Source organism: Mesocricetus auratus, unplaced genomic scaffold (genome assembly GCF_017639785.1).
Source record: "Mesocricetus auratus isolate SY011 unplaced genomic scaffold, BCM_Maur_2.0 Super-Scaffold_100045, whole genome shotgun sequence".
NCBI lineage: Eukaryota > Metazoa > Chordata > Mammalia > Rodentia > Cricetidae > Mesocricetus > Mesocricetus auratus.
In genome coordinates, this window is record NW_024429222.1 from 8,915,649 (window position 1) to 8,938,365 (window position 22,717).

A 22,717-nucleotide genomic window follows, 5' to 3' on the forward strand; every position below is an offset into this window, starting at 1 on the left:
AGTGGGTACCTGTTCATATTGGGATCAAAGAACCCTCAGCCTATTGGCTACTAAGCATGAATTTATGTACCTCGTCATGGCATTAAAGGTGCAGAGTCAACAGTATCAGAAGGAACAGTAGGGCTAGAGGTCCTGCAACATTGAAAAGTACAGATTCCAGCCAAGAGCAACCAGATAATGAGAACAGAAACCCTGGACTGCCTCCATGCAGAGTCTTTCCCCTCCTATGAGGTAGTTTTTATGCATAGCCAAATTTCCTCTAAGGATCTGTAAATGGTTTGTATAAATCAGCAGATTTTTCCCCATGGTCCATACTTATGGGCTTGCCTGTCTGTTCTAGTACTGAGCAAGTGTTCCCATGTCATCCAGAAAGTTAATGGGAGCACTCAGCCATTCTCTCAGACTAATCCTGGGAGCCGGGTGTGGCATAGCGCACACCGCATCAGTCTGTCTCTGTCCCTACCTGGAACACAGATGCAGACCTGTGTTCTCAGTTCAGGCACTTATTTTCCAATAGAACATTTCCCAACGGCATGCACATCAGCTACATGTTGGACATTCGTCTTTCCAATGGCCTCTCTCCTCACCCTGTGCACATTGCTTGTTCCACAAAAGTGTTCTCTTTCTTTATGTCTGCTACCATCATTCGTACCTTTTCCCAAAGCCTTATCCTGTGGTTGGCAGGTGGCCAACCACACCATAGCTGGTTTCCTAGTCTGTCTGTCCTCTGGAGTATTTTTCTTATTATACACACAGGAAACAATCTCAACTAATTCTGACAATAAATTTCTTGAAACCCTTTTATTTTCTGAATTGACTTCCTATTTTCTATCTGGCGCAGACTGGGAAACAAAGGCCATATTAATAGACCTCTGATTTCCTATGACCTCCAGGTCATTTGGGGTGTAACTCTGAAAGATCTCTAGGAGGCACTTCGGAAAAGCAAATGGGACTCATCTGAACCCTGGCTTACCTTAGATAAATTTGTGAGCTATCTTGGTGTTACCTAGAGACATCCCCCTAACAGAGTCTGGTGGCCGTGGTTGAAAGACTCACTACCTTCACCAGAACTCAGGTCCCATCCCAGCTGTTGGACAGAGAAAACTTCTTGGATAACCACATGTTTCAACAATAACTGTTGATTTCTCTCATATCACCCCTGTCCCTCTGGATTGTCTCTGCTGACAGAGCTTCTCTCAAGAGGACAGTGTCTGGATCAAGGGACCCATGTTGGGGAAGCACATTAGGAACAAGAAGGGAAACATGCTGCTGAAACATACCTGGGGCAGTGGATCATGCCTCTATAGGGGTAGACCTGGAAAAATCTATTACAAATGTGTGGGTGGGAATGAGGCTATTGACAGAAAATCTGAGGGACACTGAAACCTACAGTCAGATGGAAGTCAATGGCCAGGAGACTGGGGATGATAGGGTATTCTGCTCCTTGACTGCACAAGGCTCAGCATTGACTCTGGAGGTAAATATCTCCACCATATCCGTGCCCTGGGGGAATAAGGTGACTTCACAAGTGACTGGGGAAAGTGAGAAGGGCCAGAGAGTGTCTCAATTGGATGGTTTCTATGTGGCCAATATTTCAAGTGTATAGGGTGGTAGCATTTCCTCTTCTTCTGGCGAGATTGACAATACTGTGGAATACACTTTGTCCTACCCTTCAATTTCATGTATTTCTTCTGAAATTAAGGGTTAGCATTAGGGGAGAATTGACTGCTACTTCCTTATCATGGATGGGGAATCCTCTAACATAAACATTCGGGTCAGAATATAGTGCCGTTCACCAAATGTCCTAGTTAACTAAAATCTACAGGTTGTGACCCGTAAATAAGAAAGGCTGAACAACCCTGCAGCTGGATAGACACATGGAAAGAAGGCCAATCAAAGGAACAAAAGGTAATTGTTTTGCTAACATAGACCTGTTTCCATACTTCTGAGTATTTCTCTAGAACTCCTTAAAGTGAGGATTCACCAGGGTCAGCGGGATCTCCTGAGTGAAAACTTATGACACATCACTTCTGACTTTTTAAAAAAATAATAAGTAACACTAAGAAAAGCAAAGGAACACAGAGATTACAGACAAGGTACTACAAATGGAGGCCATCCCTTCTCCCAAAATTGATCACCCAGACCCATCCAAGAGTCCCAGAGTCCTCTGGGTCCCTATGAGTCTAGAAATAATGCTGCTTCCAGCTTTTCTACTAGCATCAATACTCCATGTTAGCACAGACAGGATCATTACCTAGAATTCCAGAGGCTTTCAGATGCCTCCTTTTACAAATTTCGCATTTGAAAACTTGCTGTTGAATCGTGCAAGTACTTGGCCTCTCACATTTCTAGGGCCGCAGACCAGGAATTCACCTGCAGCATCCACAAGCATTGGACTCTCTGATCTATGTTTTGTTCCAGACTGTAAGTCCTTAAGACCTGAATATTCACTCCTCTATGAAGTTTAGGTATTGGGGACTTGCCCAACAATCCCCCAAACTAGGCTTTTCCAATACATAAGCCCCTTGGCTGAGAGTCCCCAGAGAACCAAGGCCAGTCAGAAAAAAAACTGGCAGCAACTGTGTGACTGCCCAGATCTCACTGGAGCCTCCAAATGTTGAAGGTCTGGGGTCATTCAGAAATTCACCAGTGTGACTCAAGTTTTGATTTTTGTTAGGGCTTTTATTAAAATGAGACTGGCTAGGACCAAGCCAGAGAGAATTTGCTAGGTAAGGCCCAGGGCATTCTTACCCCAAGGAGTATAAAGGCAAAAACTGAGCTGGAGAGATGACACAGCAGTGAAAATCACTGTCTGGTCTTCCACTGGACACAGATTCAATTCTTCGCACCCATGTGGCAGCTCACATCTGCCTGCAATTACAGTTCCATGGTATCTTCCAACCTCACACAGATATACATTCAGGCCAGACGGTAATGCACATAAAGTAAAAACAGATCACTTAAAAATGGAAAAACAAACAAAGACATAATTTTGGTGAGCCATCTTGTCTTTTATGCTTCCTGGGTATGGGCAAAGGTTGACTTTGTAACAAATGTCCAGCATAGGACACAGTCATCCTAGTAAGCAAGTGTTTCACACCAAAGCACAACTTGGTAGTTAAACTGTTCATCTTTGGACCCATTGCCTTGTAGGGACAACTGAGGTAATAAAATATTATTACCATCATCAGTTTTTAAGACCACAAGAGGAGGATCTATTTTCATGAAAATACAACCACAAGAGGAAAGGAAAAAAGAAGAAATGTATCTCTTTGAGAATTCTCTGTTCAGGAGAAGACAAGAGGCATGTATGAATCCTTGCAAGGGTACCTACCTCATTCCTAGATTATACTTCAGAAGAATAAAATGAAGTGTGTCCACTGTTCTTGCCAATATTTATTCCCTTCCTGGAGAATGAGTGCTACTTCTGCTACTTGACTTCTGATTGACTTTGGGTTTTTTTCCGGCCTTTTGGACAGGCTCAGACCCACTGGAACTCCAGGGATGGGAAAAAAACTTCAAGACCCTAGACCTGGATAATAGTGTACAGGGCAACAACTCACCATAAAATGCTATCATGAACTATGAAACTGCATCAAAACTAGCTACAAACCCTGGATGGCTATAACCAGGGCAACAGCTGAGGCATACTGCAGAATGGCCCAATTTCATTTCTGGAATACCAGCATCTGGTTTCCTCAGAACACTGGCTCCAAAGTTCAGTGTGATTTCACAATTTTAGAATCTACAGTAGCCCTGGAGTCTCACTTCTCCCAAAAACAAAACCCAGTGTGTGAACTCCATGTAGTTTTCTATATTGGCTCTGTTCCTTTGCCACTTTACAGACAAGGTTAAATTGATAGATTCACCAAAAGAAAAGTAGTGGCTGATGCTGAAAAGAAACAGAAGCAAACTCCACAGATAAAGAGGAACTCTGAGCTCTTTACCCAGTTGTTCCTGAACTGGAACCAACATGTCCAGTGTGAATGAAACATATCCTTGGGGGATTAAATGATACTTCAACCATCAAGAGGACAACAACACAAGAGCACCCACCAGAGTCTTCCTGATTGCCACATTGACTTGAAAATCAGAAATCCACACCACAGCAAACAGCAGACACCAAAACAAAGCAATTCAATAGTCACTCTACACAGTTGCCACATGTGTAGACCTGCATCATGAAATCAAGAGCCCTGACACTGCAGGAAAATGACAAAAGAGAAAACTCCAGGAAGAGCAAGCCATCTATGTGTAGTCTCATGAGACAACCAAGCTTTGGAAGAGGTTGAAACAGAAACAGGATGAAATATAGATTTGGTATGAAGAAAAATACCTGGAACCCCAGGAAGAATGTTGATTACAGCTAGAGCTGCAAGAGGGTGTCAAAGACTCTCAGGAAGAGGATATAATAAGGAGACATTTATGCATGATATCAATGGTCCTATGACACAGGGGAATGTGTTCAAAAACACCACAAGGAGAAGTAACTAAGAATGCTGAAACAACTTCTAACTGGTGACCATGTAGACTCTGAAGCTCAAAGACCTCACATAAGTCCTGTAGATACTTATGAGAAGACCAAAGACTGTGGCAGGTTCAATTTCAGTTAAAACAATCTGCCTGTACTGTTCACAAGGGAACATAACTAATGAGTCAAAAGGGAAAAGAGAGGTACAGAAGATAAAAATTTGGATACATAGAAGAACATCAGGATGATCCTAGAAAATGATCAAAAGGGAACCTAACACCCAACCTGAATTTTTGAGAGGAACCTTTTGCCCGGTCTGCATAGACAGTGTCAGCAATGGAATGCTGAACTACAGCATCTCAAAACCAATACATGTAGGCAAGGAAAAGGCATTCTTGATCAAGAGATGGGCAGAGGAAAACGCCAGAGCCCTACTGTCACTGCAAATGCAAAAGAGAATATGAGAAATTAAGGCCTAGGGCCATAGATGAGATTTTAAGTTATGCATTCAACATGTGAATTACAGAAGGAGTCATCTTGTGGACACCAAAAGATGCTCATTGGCGAAAAGTGAAGTCATCAAATTTACATGAATCATCTCACACAAAGGAGCAAAACACAGGGATATCCCCAACTTCAGGCATTTAGTACCTTCTTTTCCACAAAATTAAAGTCTGAGGATGAAGTTAGTCAAAAGATGGACCCAGGGAGTGAACCTCTTTGCAAAGGAACTTTTTATAGTGCCAACTCATCTAGATGTGCAAAGGAGCATGCTTGTTATTGATTCTAAAACAAAAACATGAGGACAAAGTGAACTTTGTCTACCTGGATTCATAGGTAGAGAAAATACCTGATATTTTTGAGATGAGCATGAAAGTTCCACTGAAACTCCTATGTGACAGAAGGTGGAGGCGAAAGGTTCATTAAGAACAGGCATGACCCAATAGGATGAACTTGATGTGATGAACCACCCCTTTCTAATGGAGGCAGGATACTTAGAATTTGTGGTGAACTGGGCCCCTGGTGGCTGTCCAGAATCCAGGCATCTTCACTGAGTTTGGTAGAGACAGGAGCCACAGATATCACCTCAGACCCTGGCTACTGCAGGTCAATGGATCCAATTATGACCCCTTGGGAGCAGCCCAGGCACGGAGTCATCATGTCCTCCAGTAGCAGGACTGGCCACTCAAATCAGCATGGCCCCAACAGTGGCATGGCCGTCTGACACCAAAATAACCTCAGGTAGTAGACCAAATCCCAGGCATCCATATGGCCTTAGGGACAACATGGTTCTTGGACATCAACAGAGTCCCCAGTTGCAGTAAGACCGAGAACCCAGACATAGCCTTAGATAGCATGTGAGTGAATCAGAACAGTTATAGGGAAGATAAGATGAAGGATGTAACTGTGTTAATTGAAATGGTGCTCTACTCAGTGGTGGAGCAAGACAACATGCAGCGTGCTTCACAGTCTCTGGTTCAACTTCTGCCTTCAGGTTCCTCAGTTGCTTCACTGGATGATGAAATATCACCTGTAAGCCAAATAAAAACTGTGGTTCTCCAAGTGCATTTGGTCAGTGTATCACCCCAGCAACAGAGAAACCAATTAATATCACCTAATAACATATATATATGTATAATATATATATATGCATTTCAGCCATTGAAGTACAAAAGTAAACATGACACCACATAGAAAAATGAGTTTTTACATGATTGGAGAAGAGAAGAAAGCAGAGGGAACAGGTCATTTCCATTCTCTATGTATATATACGGCATATAAAAGCATCCAGATGAAAGCTAAGACGGGTTTCACTTGTTAGACAGTTGTTTCCTCTCTCCTATACCTCTGAGCACTATGACAATATGTCATAACACATGAGTCATAGCAAATCTACACCCTGTGGCTTACATCTGATCCCAGCTCTCTGGGGAGAAGGTAAGAGTGTGACTACTGTGGGGCCAGTCTGAGATGCATATGAACACTTTGTCTTACAACTAAGATTCTGATCCTTCCACAGCCAAAACCATGTTCCCTCTGTTGTGGTGACTGACTGTCCTATGTTTGTGGAGGGGTTAAATATTGTTCACAGTATACTAAACTTCATGGTTGAGGAACTATGAATTTCAAGTCATTTTCGGGATCAAATAATGTATCTCTGAAATAAGACCTTCTACACCATTGCTCACAGTTTCTTACTTGAGAATTAATTTTAGTACATCCTTTATTTTCTGCAGTAGGTATTTGTTGTTTGAAAAAGACTGTTTAGTGTTTTAAATGTTGAGAATATAAAACAAATTTAAAGATAAGATTCTATCAATATTAATATATGAATTTAACCAAAAGTGAGGACGTTTTTACAATGTCTCCCAATGCTGGGAGAAAAGGAGCCTGCTGAATAAAAAGACAATCTTTGCCTTACTCAAGATTTTGACTATATATAAACTTTTAGCTCTTTATCTAACCACCTAAAAATATAGTGTAGCACACTAGTGTGCCTTTATAGAAATTTGATTATTTAATCTCTTCGCTAACCTTCTTCTCTCTTAAGCAGTTTATTGGAAGCTCACTAGACAATCCTACCTTTGTGTTGACAATTAGGAATTCCCCCATGTGAAGAATATTATCTGCCTTTTATTGTGCATAAGAATTCTAGTCCTGGACACCACTAGGGCTGAAATTGTTGGTTGTAAGCATATATAACCTGGAAACATTTGTTGTGGGATGGAGAACTATAAAGAGACAAGGATAGACATGGATCATGTTGTATGTAGATTCTCTTTCCCGTAGATTTTTAGCTCCTTTGCTTATCTTGGATCTTTTCTTTGAATTGTGAGTGAAAATTTTAGAGACTGGCCTTCTAAACTTTTCAATAGATGGGCTCATGTCAGACAAGTAAACAGTAACAAGGAAAGAGAGGAGGTTTGGGATGAGAGATGAAGGGGAGGAAACAAGAAGAAATAAAAAGAGAAAGAAACCAGAGGATAAAAATGTTATACATATGGGACATTTGAGCACAGACATCAAATTTTTTTCCATTTCTGTATGTCTGTCCTTCAGTTTATTCCTACCCCAGGATCCCATCTAGGATGCAGGAGAAACGTAGTCCCCTCAGCATATTCCTCTGACACATAGACTTATGTAAACTTAAAACTGTTACCTTGCTTCCAGGATCATAGTTCATTAGCTTGGCGAGACAGTCAATATTTTATACAGTTAGCCAGTTTGGCTATTAACAATCTATTTTCTCAACAATACTCTAGAGTAGGTATTCTCTTCATGATTTGAGATCAGAATAGGGAAGGTACACAAGCTTAAACTGCTGAAGAGAGACTGGGCCAGGATTCCCATTCTAGAAATCTTGTTCCTGAGGTTTTAGTCTGAGCTATTGTCCTCTAGAAACAGGTATAAACCTTGTGAAATTTCCTTCTTGTAGAAAGTTCTACCTTATCTGAACATGGAATGCATTCTTTAGAAATTGCTAAAGACATCCAAAATATGTAGGGCAATAGAGAAATCAACAAAAATAGTGTGCCAAACAGCTCAAAACATTCTTTGTACATTCCTTCATTATCTGAGCCAAAGGAACTTCAGCATAAAGGAGATGCCCAACCAAAACTAAAATATGCTTCTGGCTTAAATATAGAATTTATGGACTATATATTTAAAGAACACAGACAGATGTGTATAACAAAGGCTCTCAAGAAAGCCAGTCTAGAAATCTTTCAAATACAGAAGACTGGGTACATGTTTGGAAGTACTCATGACCATGAAAAGAGCAATTGCAGCAGATGCTCAGGGAAAATGCACTAACAATGTGAAGGCATTCATTAACTAACACTACTCTATGAAAACTGTCATTCCAAAGGACATTTGCAAGCAAACCACTTTCCATACCACATCATCAGTAAGGTAATCCTGTCTATAATGCTGAAGAGGAAACAGAAGGGACGGTCAATTCTAAGCAATGAGCATTCTCTACCAAGCCTTGCAAGGGAAATCATGTGAGCTGTATATTTTACATGCACCATGCAAGGGTGAATCCCAGTATGGCTGTGTGTGGACTTGGTAGAACTGATATCTAATGGAAGATCATTGGAGACACCTCTGTGAGACCTACTTTGAGTTAGTGTCTGAGAAACAGTTATGACAAGAAGCAAATCATCTTATCTTTCTGACTTCCTATCTGACATCTGCTCCCTAGAGTGATGCCTTCCTCATGAGTTTCTCAGTAAAGGTACTAATGCTTTAGCCTTCAGAACTGTGAGATCAATAAATTTATCTTCTTCATAAAAATACCCAGCCTGAGGCATTTCATTATAGCGACATAAAGATTAATACAATTGTAATAGGATTGTTCACACTTTCTGTTTCTTCAGTTTCAAAAGGCTATATTGTAAGAATATGTTCAATTTTAGTGTATTTTAAATACATTTTTATAATACCATATTCTCCTGTAATATAAATATAGGCCACTATGCATTGACGATGAAACATTTTTAAGGTTTATGATGCAGTCTAGGGATATAGTTTAGTTGGCATATTGTTCGCTTAGCATGCATGAAACCCTAACAGAACATATTAATGTGTCCAAGAAAAATAAACAGCATGGGAATGATATACAAATTCTGTGCTTCCAAGGCACATTGTATAAACAAAGCCATGCACAGCAACAGATTGGAATAAAGATTGGAAATGTAGAAGGTAACCAGAAGCTATGAGACAGATGAGCAGAGGAACACAGAGGTGAACAAATACTGTTTTTTAATATAGATAAACTTCTTAGGAAGTCATCAGTAGCTCACATGAAAAGTCTGGGTGGGTGCCCAAGAGGACAGCCTTTCAGCATCTGTTACAAAGCCAGTCTTGCCTAGCTAACGGGATTCCATCCCAATTCCTCCTGGGAAGGCATATTCTGCATATTCTCTCAGTCAGAAGGCCTTTCCCTGTACTTGGGAAGGAAAGATTACTTGAATCCAAAGTAACCATATCATGGGACTTGGGATATAATTGTATGACCCTCAGCAAAATGATAATACTGACAGAGTGGAAACTCAAATCATCTATAAGCAAGAGTCGACTCCCTTTCTTTTCTTTTTCTACTTGGTATGGGTGGTCTTGAAATGTGGCCCAGGATGGCTTCAGGCTCATAAAGGCCTGATTTAGCCTCCAAACTACTGAAATACCAGCTGTGTACCTCATATGGTGAGACTACAAATCTCCTTTTTAAAAAGCACAAAAAATCTTCAAAGAAATCAGATGAACATTAGTGAGAAAGAGTGGGTCATGAAATCATTTGAACAGAAACATATGAAATTTTAAACTTTATAGTGAGATAATTTAAATAATTACCATCATGGTGACATTCATACCATGGAGAGGAAGAACTACAACCACACAAATGCAAACTGCCCCTTAGTTGACTACACTGCCTTCTGTCTTAGTCAAAAGGCCAATGACTTTTTTTGTTAGTTTGTTTTTTCGAGTCGGGGTTTCTCTGTATTGTTTTGGAGGCTGTCCTGGAATTAGCTCTGGAGACCAGGAGGGCCAAAAGGCCAATGACTTTTAATGAGAGGGAATAGACTCTGGTAGGCATTCTGATCTGGGAACTGTAACACATTGGTTGTGGTCATGCCTAGCATGAACACAGATACTAGTTTTATGTGAAGTGTCATGAGAAAGCAGTAATTAAATGCATTAGGAAGAGAAAGAACTGAGATCCCCAAGAGACTTTGGAAAGAGGACAGTGAGGGAAAAATTTACCCAATGAATGTAGAGTTATTACAAGTAAGGTACAGTGGTGCATGTATGGGATCCCAGCACCAAGGAGGTGGGGATCAAATGTATCAGGAGCTCAGTTATCTCAGGTTACATGGTCAGAGTTCCAGGATAACCTCAGTTACAAGAGAACATATTTCAAAAGAAGAAGGAAAGTATAGTCATTAATCAGTTTTGTAGTGGTACAAGAATACATTAACAAGTGAAACATAAGGGTGGCCAGAAATAATCATGCATGTCACAAAACTGAATAAGATAAAAACAAAGTAGTATATCAGCTTTAAAAGTGGTGGGGGGAGTGGCAACAGAAACTGCCCAATGTTTACCAGTGCACACTGACCTGAGTTCAGTTCCCAGCACCCAATATCAGGCAGCCCACAACCACCAGTAACTTTAGTACCAGAGCATTCAGGAGAAACCATCACTCATGTGTACACCCCCACACAGACACACATACATACATATAATTTATAAAGTATGAAAAGAGCGATTCCTCCAAAGAAAAGCCTACCAAGGAAATGAAGAAAAGAACATTTAAAAAATGTATCCTATGTCCACAACGTCAAAAAATAAATCTCTGACTTAATGGCTCATGCCTTTAATGCCAGCAATTGCAAGGCAGAAGTGGTGGAGCCTTGTGAGTTTGAGACTAGCCTGGTCAACATAGTGAATTCCAGAACAGTCGCAGCTAGTTAGAGAGACCCTGTCTCAACAACAACAGAACCATCCCATATCCAAAGAAAAAGTCAAGAGCCTTTGGGAAATCAATAATGAAGGTACCTATCTCTGTGACTTGGAGCCTTTGGGAAAACAATGATAAAGGTACCTATCTCTGTGACTTGGGAGTAGTGGATGATTGCTCCAATACTGTGAGGGTTGCTCTCGGTTGTCACCTTGACTATATCTGGAATGAGCTATAATTGAGGATGGAGTGATGAATGTCTTGAGAAAAGAAGACAACATGCCTTTGATCTGGATTTTGAGGCTGGAATGCATATGCCTGTAATACAGGCCTTGAGACTGAAAGGCACACCTTTAATTTGTTTCATAAACCTTTTACTAGAAGCCTATATAATGACAATGGAAGAAGCTGGGTTCCTGTAAACAGACATTTCCTGTCCCAACTGCCCCGTTCCAGAAAACCAGCTCAGAGGATGAATATGAATTATAAATGTTTGGCCAATTGCTCAGGCTCATTTCTAGCAAACTCTTAAATTAACCCATATTTCTATTTATGCTTTTCCAGGTGATTTGTGGGATATTACCTCATATTTTAAGCATCCTGCTTGCTGGGTGGCTGGCTTGTACCTCTATGACTCTGCCCTCCTTCTTCCCAGAGTCCTTTCTGTCAGGCTGTCCCACTTATATGTCCTGACACTGGCCTGTTAGGTTTTTATTAACCATTGACAGTAATACATGTTCGTAGTGTAGAGAAAGATTGTTCCATAGCAGGTTCCTTCCGTGTCTGCCTGCTCTGAGGCCTTGTCAGCACATCCATTTCAGATGAGACACCCAGCCTCGTGGTATTGAGCACCTACTGTATCCATAGACTTTCCATTCCTAACTAATCATTGTTGGTCTGCAGCCTGTAAGTCATTCCAGTAAATCCTGATATATAGAGACAGGGATCCATCACAATTGTAATGTGACTCTAGAGCATCTCAGCTAATACACATCCAGCATTAAGTAACTGGAGTAGGCATTCCATAACAGGCTTGTGTTCTGTGGAAGTACTGGAGAAGCAAAGGCAGGAGGATTGCCACAATGTTGAAGACAAATTGATCTACAGAGCAAGTTCCAGAGCACCAAGTATTACATAGTAAAACACAGCCTCAACAACAAAGAATTAAATAGAAGTAATTGATACACTTGAGCAAATTAAAATAAATTCAGTTTACCAAGCAGTGCTATTTTCAAAAGTCAAAACACAAGCTATAAACTGAGAGGAATTATGACTGTTATGTAAGAAACAGACTAATATGAAGAATGCATAATGCACTGAAGTGAAAACTCAAACATCACTGAGAGGTGAAGACATCAATAAGTAGTTTAGCTACAAAAAATTATTGTGTACATGTGAAAAATTTTCTCTCATTAGCAATCTGAGTCATACATGTTAAGACAAAATACCACTTCACTCAGAAGACTGCTTCTCCAGAAGCATTTCTGTTAGTAGCAGTTACACACATGACTCTCTCCTTAGACATCATTGGGCTATGCCTAGCTATGAGGATCTCAGGATATGAGAGGTGCCTACATTTCCCACCCTTCTTGTCAGCAGGACATCACCATGTGACCCAACATTTTCTTACATCACTGGGATTTATATGTTCTGTGAGCACTTTGATTTCAATATCTTGAATCTGATTTTTCCCTTGCAACAGGCCAGAAAAAGAACAAAATCAAGACTGTTTCAGACAGACAGCCATGTTGACTCCTCTAGGTTCTGTTCATATTACAAAGAGGGGGAAGTTGAATAATTTATGGAGCAAACAGATCCTAGAGACCTGGACTACACTACTACACAGTTAGGTGGGAAAGGAAGAGAGTTCTAGGGAGGAATGGTGATAGAACATTTCTAATCTCAACACTGCCCTGGCCAAGTGAGGAAGATTGCTGTGAGTTCTAGAGCAGCATGGGATACTATGTGACTTCTAGACTCTCTTTAGATCCAGCGGGAGTATCACAAAATAACAGTGATAATAGAAACATGTATATTTTGCCTAAATTTTATTATTGTTATCACTACTACTACTACTATTCATATTGTTTTTTATTTTTGTGAATGTTTGTGTCTTTTTGTTTTGTTTGTTCTTTGATACAGTGTCTTTCATGCACAACTGGCTGTCCTTGAACATTATATGTAGAACAGACTGGCCTCACACTCACAGAATTCTATCTGCCTCTGCCTCTGCCTCTGCCTCTGCCTCTGCCTCTGCCTCTGCCTCCTCAGTACTGAGTTTTCTTTTTCCTTCTTATAACAGTATAGTCTGTGCCTTTACTAGTATACTGTCAACTCTATGTGTTTTTCATAATCTTTTTGGTATATTCATTACTCACTTGTAAGAATTTAAGCATCAAAATTTAAAAGACACATTCAACATTTGGTGTGCTATTGTTATTTGGGACAACGAAAGTAAAGGTAGCTGAAATTTAATAAGAAAAGACAAAGTAGCTTCTGGTAGTTTCATTCATTGGGATACTATATATCAGAGGATGTTATGTGCAGTAATGAAGTCATTTTAGTATTGACGTCATAAGATTAAGCATAAAATAAAGGAGAGAAGAATATATGCTCGGTTTTTTCCAGTGCTTGAGGTAGAACCTATGTTGTTGGCCATGCCTGACAAACACTTCACCACACACTGACTGAGCAAGCAATAATGTTAGCTTTGGCTATGAAGTTAACAATCTGTTATAGACCTTTCCTTTCAATTGTTAAAAGTCATCCTGTAATAAATACTATTCAAATACCATGGACAATGACTACATAATACTTCACATATAGCAGTGAGTCCACAACTCTCATTACACTGAAATTTATTCAGACAGTACTCACTGTTAAGACACTGACACTATTCCCAGCCCAAACTTTCTAAAGAATTAGCAAACAATACTAATTCTACTTAACACTGCCGTCATACTTGGTGAGTGACTCTAGTTATTCTGAATGATCACCATGTGAATTTGAACTAAAATAAGTTTTGTCTTATACTCCACTCTGTTCACTCAATCAATGTTTCATAAAGCCCTGTACTAGTGGACGGGGACACAAAGAAACATTGATGTCTCAAATGAAATTGCTCAAAGAAACATTGATGTCTCAAATGAAATTGCTCTCAAGTCAATCAGAAGCAAATAGTCAATAAGTAAAATCCTCATTTCTAAATCAATTTTTAAAATGAAAAAAGTTATGGACTGTGAAATTAGTTGGGTGTGATTGTACATGCTCTACCATGAATAACAGCCATGTATAGTACAGAGAAATTTCAAGGCCAGCCTAGGCTGCTGAGTGAAATCCTTTCTCAAAAACAATGGAACTAAAATTGTGACTTTATTGACATCTTAAGAAAGTTGTAACCTCAGGGAAACTCAGAGAGGGGGGTCTATGTTTTTATTGCCCATCTTGCATTATTAAACTGAATGAAGGAAATCTAAAACAAAGTGACAAGAAAATATTACCACCTGGTCTGAGAAAGATCACTTTTCAAGTTAATACCTTGCATGTGAATGAGAAAATGATGACCCAGAATAAAGTCTACCATATGATGACTTTAGGGGGGTTCGACAGATGGCCCAGTGGATGAGAGAATGACTTGATCTCACAAAAGACCTGAGTTAGTTTCCCTGTACCTACCTGGCCCCATCTGTAACTCAGGTTCTAGAAGATCCAACCAAGGGCCTATTCTGTTCAGCTACCTTACTTCATGTCTATCTCTACAGACCTCCAAACATCTATGGTTAGCTAATGGCAAGCTCCATTCTCTGACTTTCAGACAGGCTTTATTTGTACAAGCAAGATATCACATTATACCTCCCTTTTTTCTAAAATTTAAAAAGCTATAACTAATAAAAGAATCTACATATACAATATATACAGGCAATAAGTACATCAACAATATCTACCCCATTAGCATTTGGCAAATACAGAGAAAATACTCCATCATTTCTTGATGAGTCCAAAGTCTTGTACCTAATTTACTTTCTATTTTAATTTGCATTATCAAATTATCTTTTAAAGTGTTTCAAACCTATTGCGCTTAACACATCAGACAGTCAAAGAGATAAAAATCTGAGTTCTTGTGTTATTTTTTTCACAGTGAATTACTGTCAGATGAATTCTGAGGTAAATGCTGTTGTTATCAGAAAAATGAGATACGGCAAGAAAGAACGCTATCTCCAGACTGATGGGCTATAAGTTGGAAGATAAAAATGATGACCTATAATGGAATCAACCATTTCCCTTCCCAAGCATCCTGGAGTTCACTCAGATGACTTCAATCATTGGATACAGACCTAATTAGTCCAAGGGATACAGGCTTCTCCTTCAGCAAATGAAGGGGTTGTCTTCTTTTGTTTAGCAACAGATCAAGTAGCTAGCTTGAATGTAAGGAGCAGGTTATTCCAAAATCACAAATCTAAATCCTGGCCAGAACTCTGCAAGCATACTAATGCACACTGCTCAGGGAGCCCAGAACTGGTGTCCTAGCTGATTCTTCATAAGGTATCTCCTTCTCAGGACTGCTGAATTCATGCACTGTGAACTGTATTTCTCTTTCTAGGTTTTGCACAGAGGAAAGATGAGGTGAATTTGAGAGTACATCTTGTCAGGGATTGCCCTCACTGAATGAAAATACACAACTCCCATGTTTGCATTATGAACAGAGCAATCCTGGTTCCTCATAGGCTATCTTAGTTAGGGTACATACTGCTGATGTGAAGCACCACAACAAAAAAACAAATTAGGGAGGAAATTTGGCTTACACATTCATGGTGCTGTTCATCAAGGAAGACAGTCAGGATAGGATCTCAAACAAGATAGGAAACTGGAAGCAGAAGCAGATACAGAGGCCAAGGAGGGGTGCTGCTTACTGGCTGTCTCCCATGGCCTGCTCAGTCTGTACACTGACAGAAGCCAGGAACCAGCCCACAGATGGAACCACCTACAATGGGCTGGGTTACGCCCATCCATCACTAATTAAGAAAATGCATTACAGCTGGATCTTAGGGAGGACTCTTCTCCACTGAGATTCACTCTTTTCAGATAACTTCACTGTGTGTGTCAGGTTGACGCAGGACTAGCCAGCACAGAAGCCAGCACACAGGATAACAGGATAGGGAAGGGTCACTGAATCCCGAAACCTAAGAGCTGGGGATGTACAGCGAAGAGACTAAGGGAAAGGTCACTTCATTCCCAGCCAATTGTGTCAATGTTTGAGACATGAACTCCAGCTTCGCCCTATCCTGCCCCTGCCCCTGTCCCCTGCCCCTTGCCCCCTGCCCCCTGCCCCTTGCCCCCTGCCCACTGCCCACTGCCCACTGTCCACTGCCCTCTTATTCAGGAGCCCAGGCTTCCCCTGGCCACCTCCAGCCAATGCAGACACTAAGTTCCGCACTGAACTCCGGGAGCACAAAACAAGCAAACACACAAAGGAGCAAGGCATCTGCTCCCATCCTTACCTTTGCCTTCATTTTGATGCTTGGCTTTGATCTCTTGTGGTTTTGAATCTGCTCCTGGTGAACATTCTCTGGCTCTTCCGTGCTTGCTTTCAAAGGGCAAATTCTGTTGGCAGTCAACAGCAAGTCTCCTTGGAGAGCCTGAGACTGTATTCTGTCTGAACCAGAAGGCAAAAGCATTAGTGCCTGGAGGGACTGAAGAAACCAGAGGGAACAGTGGGGACCGAGGAGAGGAAGGAAGAGAAAGGCACCTAAGTCAAGCCCTGGCACCAAGATCTGACTTGAACTCCCTTGGGAATCTCCAGGCAGCTTCCTCTTCTGCCTTGTGATGGGCGCAGGATCATGCCAGGGCTGAACAACACTGTTGAGACCCACTCAGCGATCGCGCCAAGCCAGCGTCCATTGCCTGCCATCCTGCCTGTGCCCTGGCTGGCATCTGCTGAGGCTGCCAATGTCCGTTACTCGGGAGGGATGACAGTTATCCCAGAATTCCCTTTGGAGAGACTTGAATGAGTCATCGGCTGCCCTCTGACGTGCCTGGCTCAGCCCAGGCAGAGTTCTCTTCTCAAGAGATGGCTCTGGGAAGGTTCTCTGCTCTCATGACTCTGGGCACATAAGTTTTTCATAGCAGCCTACTGGCCGCTGCTGACCCCTGGCGACCCTTATGACAAGTGCACCGGGAGCTTTGTCCCAGTCCTTAGGAGCTCAATGAAGGGCATGTGCAAATCCCCTCTTGGTTAGTGGAGGACTGCTTTATCTGTACACAGGCAATAAGGAGAGTCCTGTAGGTGGGGCAGATTGAACTATTGGGCTAAATACTTCTCTGTGCAGTCCCAGGTCCCAACTCTTGGCTCCTCCCGGAAAATGGACTTCCCTTTGGGGCCAAAAGGAGAGGGAACATGTCCACACAGCAGCAGGTGCCCTGGGCTGCAACCCCCCTGCTCTATGCTCTGCTTCAGGAGACCCTCTGGATATGCTGACAGACCTCCTTGCCACCTTCTGTGTGGGCTGTGGTCAGGCTCTTTTCCAGTCCAGAGTCCAGTGTCACCCTGATCCAAGACATTGGACCCCAGATTGAAAATGAACACTGGATTGGGAAAGCCTGCTTGTTAAAACTCTAAGGAAGAAGAAGTTCTACTGTTGAGGCAGAACAGAAAACTCCAGAACACCATCAAGCCTCTATTATAGGATATCATGAAAAACATGCTGTATTAGGATTCAGTCACTTTAGGATGTTGTTAGCTTTCTCCAATGTTTGTTGAAATGTTAGGGACCTTTTCTGGCTCCTCTCAAATAATTTATCCAGTGCTGTGGCCCTGATTTATCTATGAGACATGACAAATCCATATATAATGCCAATGTGTTTACATATCAAGATCTGAAGTTTGTATAGACTTGTAATTCTGAGCATTCATTCCACAGTCAGTGATGATATTATTTCTTGGTGCTGAACAAACACAAGCTGAGAATGAAGGAATCAGCATTAGGAAGCTATCCTAAAGGATCTCACATAAACTACATAACTAAGTAGTTAAAGGCAGTGAGATAAATCTGTATGGGAAATAAGCTGATTCAAGTTGAGGGCTTCAGAGGAGAACTGGACTATGTGTGTGAGGGAGTGTGGTGAGTACTGAATCACAGAAGAAAAGCTCTTCAACAATTGGTAATTAGTTTGCAGTGATGGACAATTAGCACATGGCAGCATAGGTGCAAAATTATGTCTGAGCCACACGCCCAGCGCCTGTGGTTAAGTCTTGAAAAGTAAGTGCTTGGGCATCTTCCTTAGAAGGAAAAGATGCATTCCGGAGAAAATAGTTTAGCCTAGATACATGTAAATAGGGTTTGCAGAGATCCACTCAAACATTAGGTATGCTAGAAAGCAAAAAGTTTTATGTATGAATGGATGGACATCTTTTTAAATTGCTCATTGCATCAATATAATTTCATCAATGTTTTGTGATATAACAGAATTGAATATTAGAGGAAGTTTCTTTTATTTTGGACTGTGAGTCTCATGTAAACCAGGTTGGCCTTGAACTTCTGTTTATTACTTTATTTTAGGCAACATAGCCCATGCCAGCCTCAAATCTGATATGTTGATACGAATGACCTTGAACTCCTGATGTCCATTTCTATCCCCTGAATGCTGAGATTATAGGCAGTTGCCCCACAAGTGTTTTTGTGTACTACTGGTGACTAGCCCAGGGTTTAGTGCTTTCCAGCTAACCACTCCAGTTGAGCTCCAGCCCAAAGGATTTTTTTCTGTTTTTATGCACAGGAGACTAGCCTGTGATTTTCTGACTCTAAGGAAGCAGTGGGGTAGAACTCACCACTGAGCCCTCTGGGTCTGGGGCTCAATTCTGGGCTTCCCTGACTGCAGGTGCATATGACTAAGGAAGTGTATACATTGAGCTCCAGAATGTTCAAAGAAGAATCTGGACAGGAAGGTCAGAGCCAACTGGGAGAGACTTCCTGTGCCATGCTGAGCTGCTGGACACAGCACTTGAACTGTGGGGAGTCTTTGAGGTAGAGAAGTGCCATGCTTAGGTTTGTGATGCATTGTCATGGTAACTGGCAGGACAGAAGGATGGGTCAGTCTATGTAGAGTGAGAGCAGAGGCAGTGAGACCATGTGGTTGACAATCAGAGTCACATAAAGACATTCCTTCAAATCTAACTGAGATTCATATCACCAGTGCATATTTGCACCTGAGAAAAGCAATGTGGCAGAAGAGACTGAATAAATTACCTGGACCTAGAACTGAGTCCAGAGAGAGCGCTTAGTGTTGAGTTCTAGCCCCACTGCTTTTTTAGTATTAAAAAAGTTGAACAAAAAACAAAAAATATCATACAATGCTAATCTTCACTTTTCTCATCATCTTCAGAATGTTTTGGACCCTAGACCCCTAAAATAGAACTGGATCTAATTGAGATAATTCTTTTTTATCTTTGTAATGAATTTATTTAAATTAGAAACATGCTTGCTTCACATGTCAATCCCAGCTCTCCCACCACTCCTCCCCTATTTCTCTACCAACTCCCCCAGCCCCCCACGCAATCCCCACATCATTCCCCAGGGAGGGTGAGGCCTTCCTTGGGGGATCTCCAAAGCCTGTCATTTCATCCAGGGCAGGAACAACTCCCTTCCCCATGTGTCCAGGGTAAGAGAGCATCCCTCTATTTGGAATGGGCTCTCAAAGATCATTCATAAAACATGGTAACCACTGATCTACTACCCAAGGCCCCAGTGATTTCTGTGACCTCCTCACTGAGACTACATTCATGGAGTCTGGATCCATGTTGGCCTCTCAGGCATCAGTCTGGGATTCAAAAGCTCCCCCTTATCTGGTCAGCTATCTTTGTGGGTTTCACCATCATGGTCTTGACCCCTTTGCTCATCACTCCTCCATCTCTGTCACTAGGTTTCAGCAGTTCAGTTCAGTGTTTAGCTGTGGGTATCTGTCTCTGCTTGCATTAGTCACTGGATGAAGGTTCTAGGATGTCATATAAGGTAGTCATCAACCTTACCATCAAGGAGGGGCAATTAATATAGTCTCTCCACTATTGCTTAGTTTGCCAATTGGAGCAGGAAGGTTGAGTCGAGGTAAGAATAGAGCAGGATGAGAGATACCGTAATAGATTGAGTCACTATAGGCTTGAGGAGACAGCTGACACTAGGAAGATCTCCAGAGTTCTACAAGGATATAATTCTTTAAAATTAGTTAACAGAAGGAATTCTGGCTTAGGCTTTGTCTCAAGTTACTCTTCTAGTGCTAGATGGATGAACAGGACCAAGGTAATATATAAAAGAATACAATTAACTGGAGATTTGCTTCCTTTTTCAGAGGGTGAGTCCATGATCATCCTGATATATAGCACCTTTACAGGCAGTCCTGGGGCTGGAAGAGCAGCTGAGAACTGAAATCCTGAGACAAGAACCAAAAACCAAGACAGAAAGATGAATAAAGACCAAGCATTCAAAGGGAAGAGCCTAATGGGACCATTTTCCTTCAAATCACCACAGGCCTATAGTTCAAACTATGTGAGGTTAATCAAAGGATAATTGCTTCCTAACAGGAGTTCAAGGTCACCCTGGGTACTCTAGGAAGCCCCTGCCTACATGACCAACAACAGCCGGATGCCAACCTTTTGAACACACCAAGTGCATTTTTTCATTATTATAGCCTTTTCTAATTAGCTGGTCTATTTCATACAGTTCTTGTTTTCAAAGTCTTGCTTATGTGGCCCAGCTGTCATGTTGTCATGGCAATAGTTCTGCATCTTCCACCACAGCCAGTTTTGATCAATTTTAATGGAAATTATTTTTAAAATTAGAGACAATGTATTGTTCATCTTTGATTTCTATATTATATTTGTACAAACATATCTTGAGGTTGTGATTAGTTATCCCGGCAGATGTAACCAAGTGTGAGGAGCCGCCCTCGCTATCGCTATTGCCGTTAGAAGATGGCGCTGACATTCGCTGTCAGTTGGAGTTAACTGTCGCTGTCAGTTGGAGTTAACTGTCGCTGTCAGTTGGAGTTAACTGTCGCTGTCAGTTGGAGTTAACCGTTTAAACTGTGCCTCTCCCGTGACGTCATCTGGGGTGATGTGCAAACCACCAATCCCGGCTCTACACATCTCACTCGGAGCTCCTAGGCTTATATAAGGGGCTGGGTTTCTTAGCTTGGGGTCTCCCTCTAAGAAGCTGATCATCTATCTCTCAAGATGCATTAAAGCTTTACTGCAGAAGGATCCGAGTGTTCTGCGTCGTTCTTGCTGGCGAGACGGTAGCGCGGGACATCTGGTGCCGAAACCCGGGATCTCTTCAACATCGCCGGCGCCGCGGGAGACCCCTCGGAAAACGGGGCGGATTCAGAACTGCAGGGACGTAGGTTCAGAGAGGTATGCTTTATCCTGAACAACCCTTTTCTCGACTTTGGCCTTAGTTTGTCATCACCGTGGGACGGGTCAGTGGAGGCTTTGGTGCTAGTCCTGTTTGTCCTTCTCCTTCATCGTGGCTGGTGCTGACAGAACGGCGCTGTCCGTCTGGCGCTGTCCGTCTGGCGCTGTCCATCTGGCGCTGTCCATCTGGCGCTGTCCATCTGGCGCTGTCAGTCTGGTGCTGTCAGTCTGGTAACGGAGTTGAGCGCGTTTTTTAGATAAGCTGTCAGCGCGATGGGGTCGTCACAGTCAGTGGTTACAGCCTTACAGACTGTGCTAAAACAAAGAGATCTTAAAATTGCACCACGAACACTTCAAAATTTTGTGAAGGAGGTAGATAGAGTGGCACCATGGTATGCTTGTTCCGGGTCCCTCACTGTGGCCTCATGGAACAAGCTAGGTAAAGAACTAGACAGGAAGCATGCAGAAGGAGATCTCCACTTGGGTACCAAAGCCATTTGGAAGCTAGTTAAAAACTGCTTGGAGGATGAGGCCTGTCACCCTGCTATAATAGAAAGTCAGGGAACCTTAGAGGAAGTTCAGGATAGCATGTCAGAAACTGAACGGAGTGAGAGAATGGGAGCTCGCAAAAGAAAAGACATGTCTAAGAAAAAAGGCCCTCCCCAGGAAGTTAAGAAAGGGGGAGAGAAAGAAGGGAGTTATCATTCACCCCTTAACAAATCTAAGAAAAAGAAAAAGCCAGAATCTAGTCTATACCCTGCAGTAGAGCTAGAAGCCTTGGAGCTAGATAATTCTGATTCTGACACTCTGTATTCTAGCGAAGAAGGTGGTCTAGAGGAGGAGGTGGCACGGTATGAGGAAGAAAGATATCACCCTGATAGACACCGGCCACTGAAAACAAAAATGAATGTGAGGCCACCGCCTATAAATCCGGCGGGCTCACGCTCCTCAGCGCCTCCGCAGTATGAGCTTCGGCTGAATACTGGTACTGACTCCTTTTTACCTTTAGAGGAACGGAGAAAAATACAAATGGCTTTTCCAGTATTCGAGAATGTGGAAGGCGGAAGAGTACATACCCCGTAGATTACAATCAAATTAAAGAATTGGCCGAATCTGTTCGTAATTATGGGGTCAATGCTAACTTTACCACATTACAGGTGGAAAGGCTTGCTAATTTTGCCATGACTCCCACTGACTGGCAGACGACAGTGAAAGCAGTGCTTCCCAACATGGGACAATACATGGAATGGAAGGCTCTCTGGTATGATGCAGCCCAGGCACAAGCTAGAGTTAATGCCACGGCTGAAGATGAGAATCAGAGGCAGTGGACATTTGAAATGCTGACAGGTCAGGGTCAACATGCCCTTAATCAAACCAACTACATCTG

General features: G+C 42.0%; 1 long non-coding RNA gene across 1 annotated transcript; it reads right to left on the minus strand.

The window, feature by feature from the left end:
- Positions 1-2,661: 2,661 nt before the first annotated feature.
- LOC121135946 lies at positions 2,662-17,039 on the minus strand. Its single transcript, XR_005873062.1, has 3 exons — positions 16,678-17,039; positions 16,430-16,584; positions 2,662-6,002 (listed from the first exon to the last, which is right to left on the minus strand). It is a non-coding gene; the product is annotated as an uncharacterized LOC121135946 (long non-coding RNA).
- Between the last annotated feature and the right edge of the window lie 5,678 nt (positions 17,040-22,717).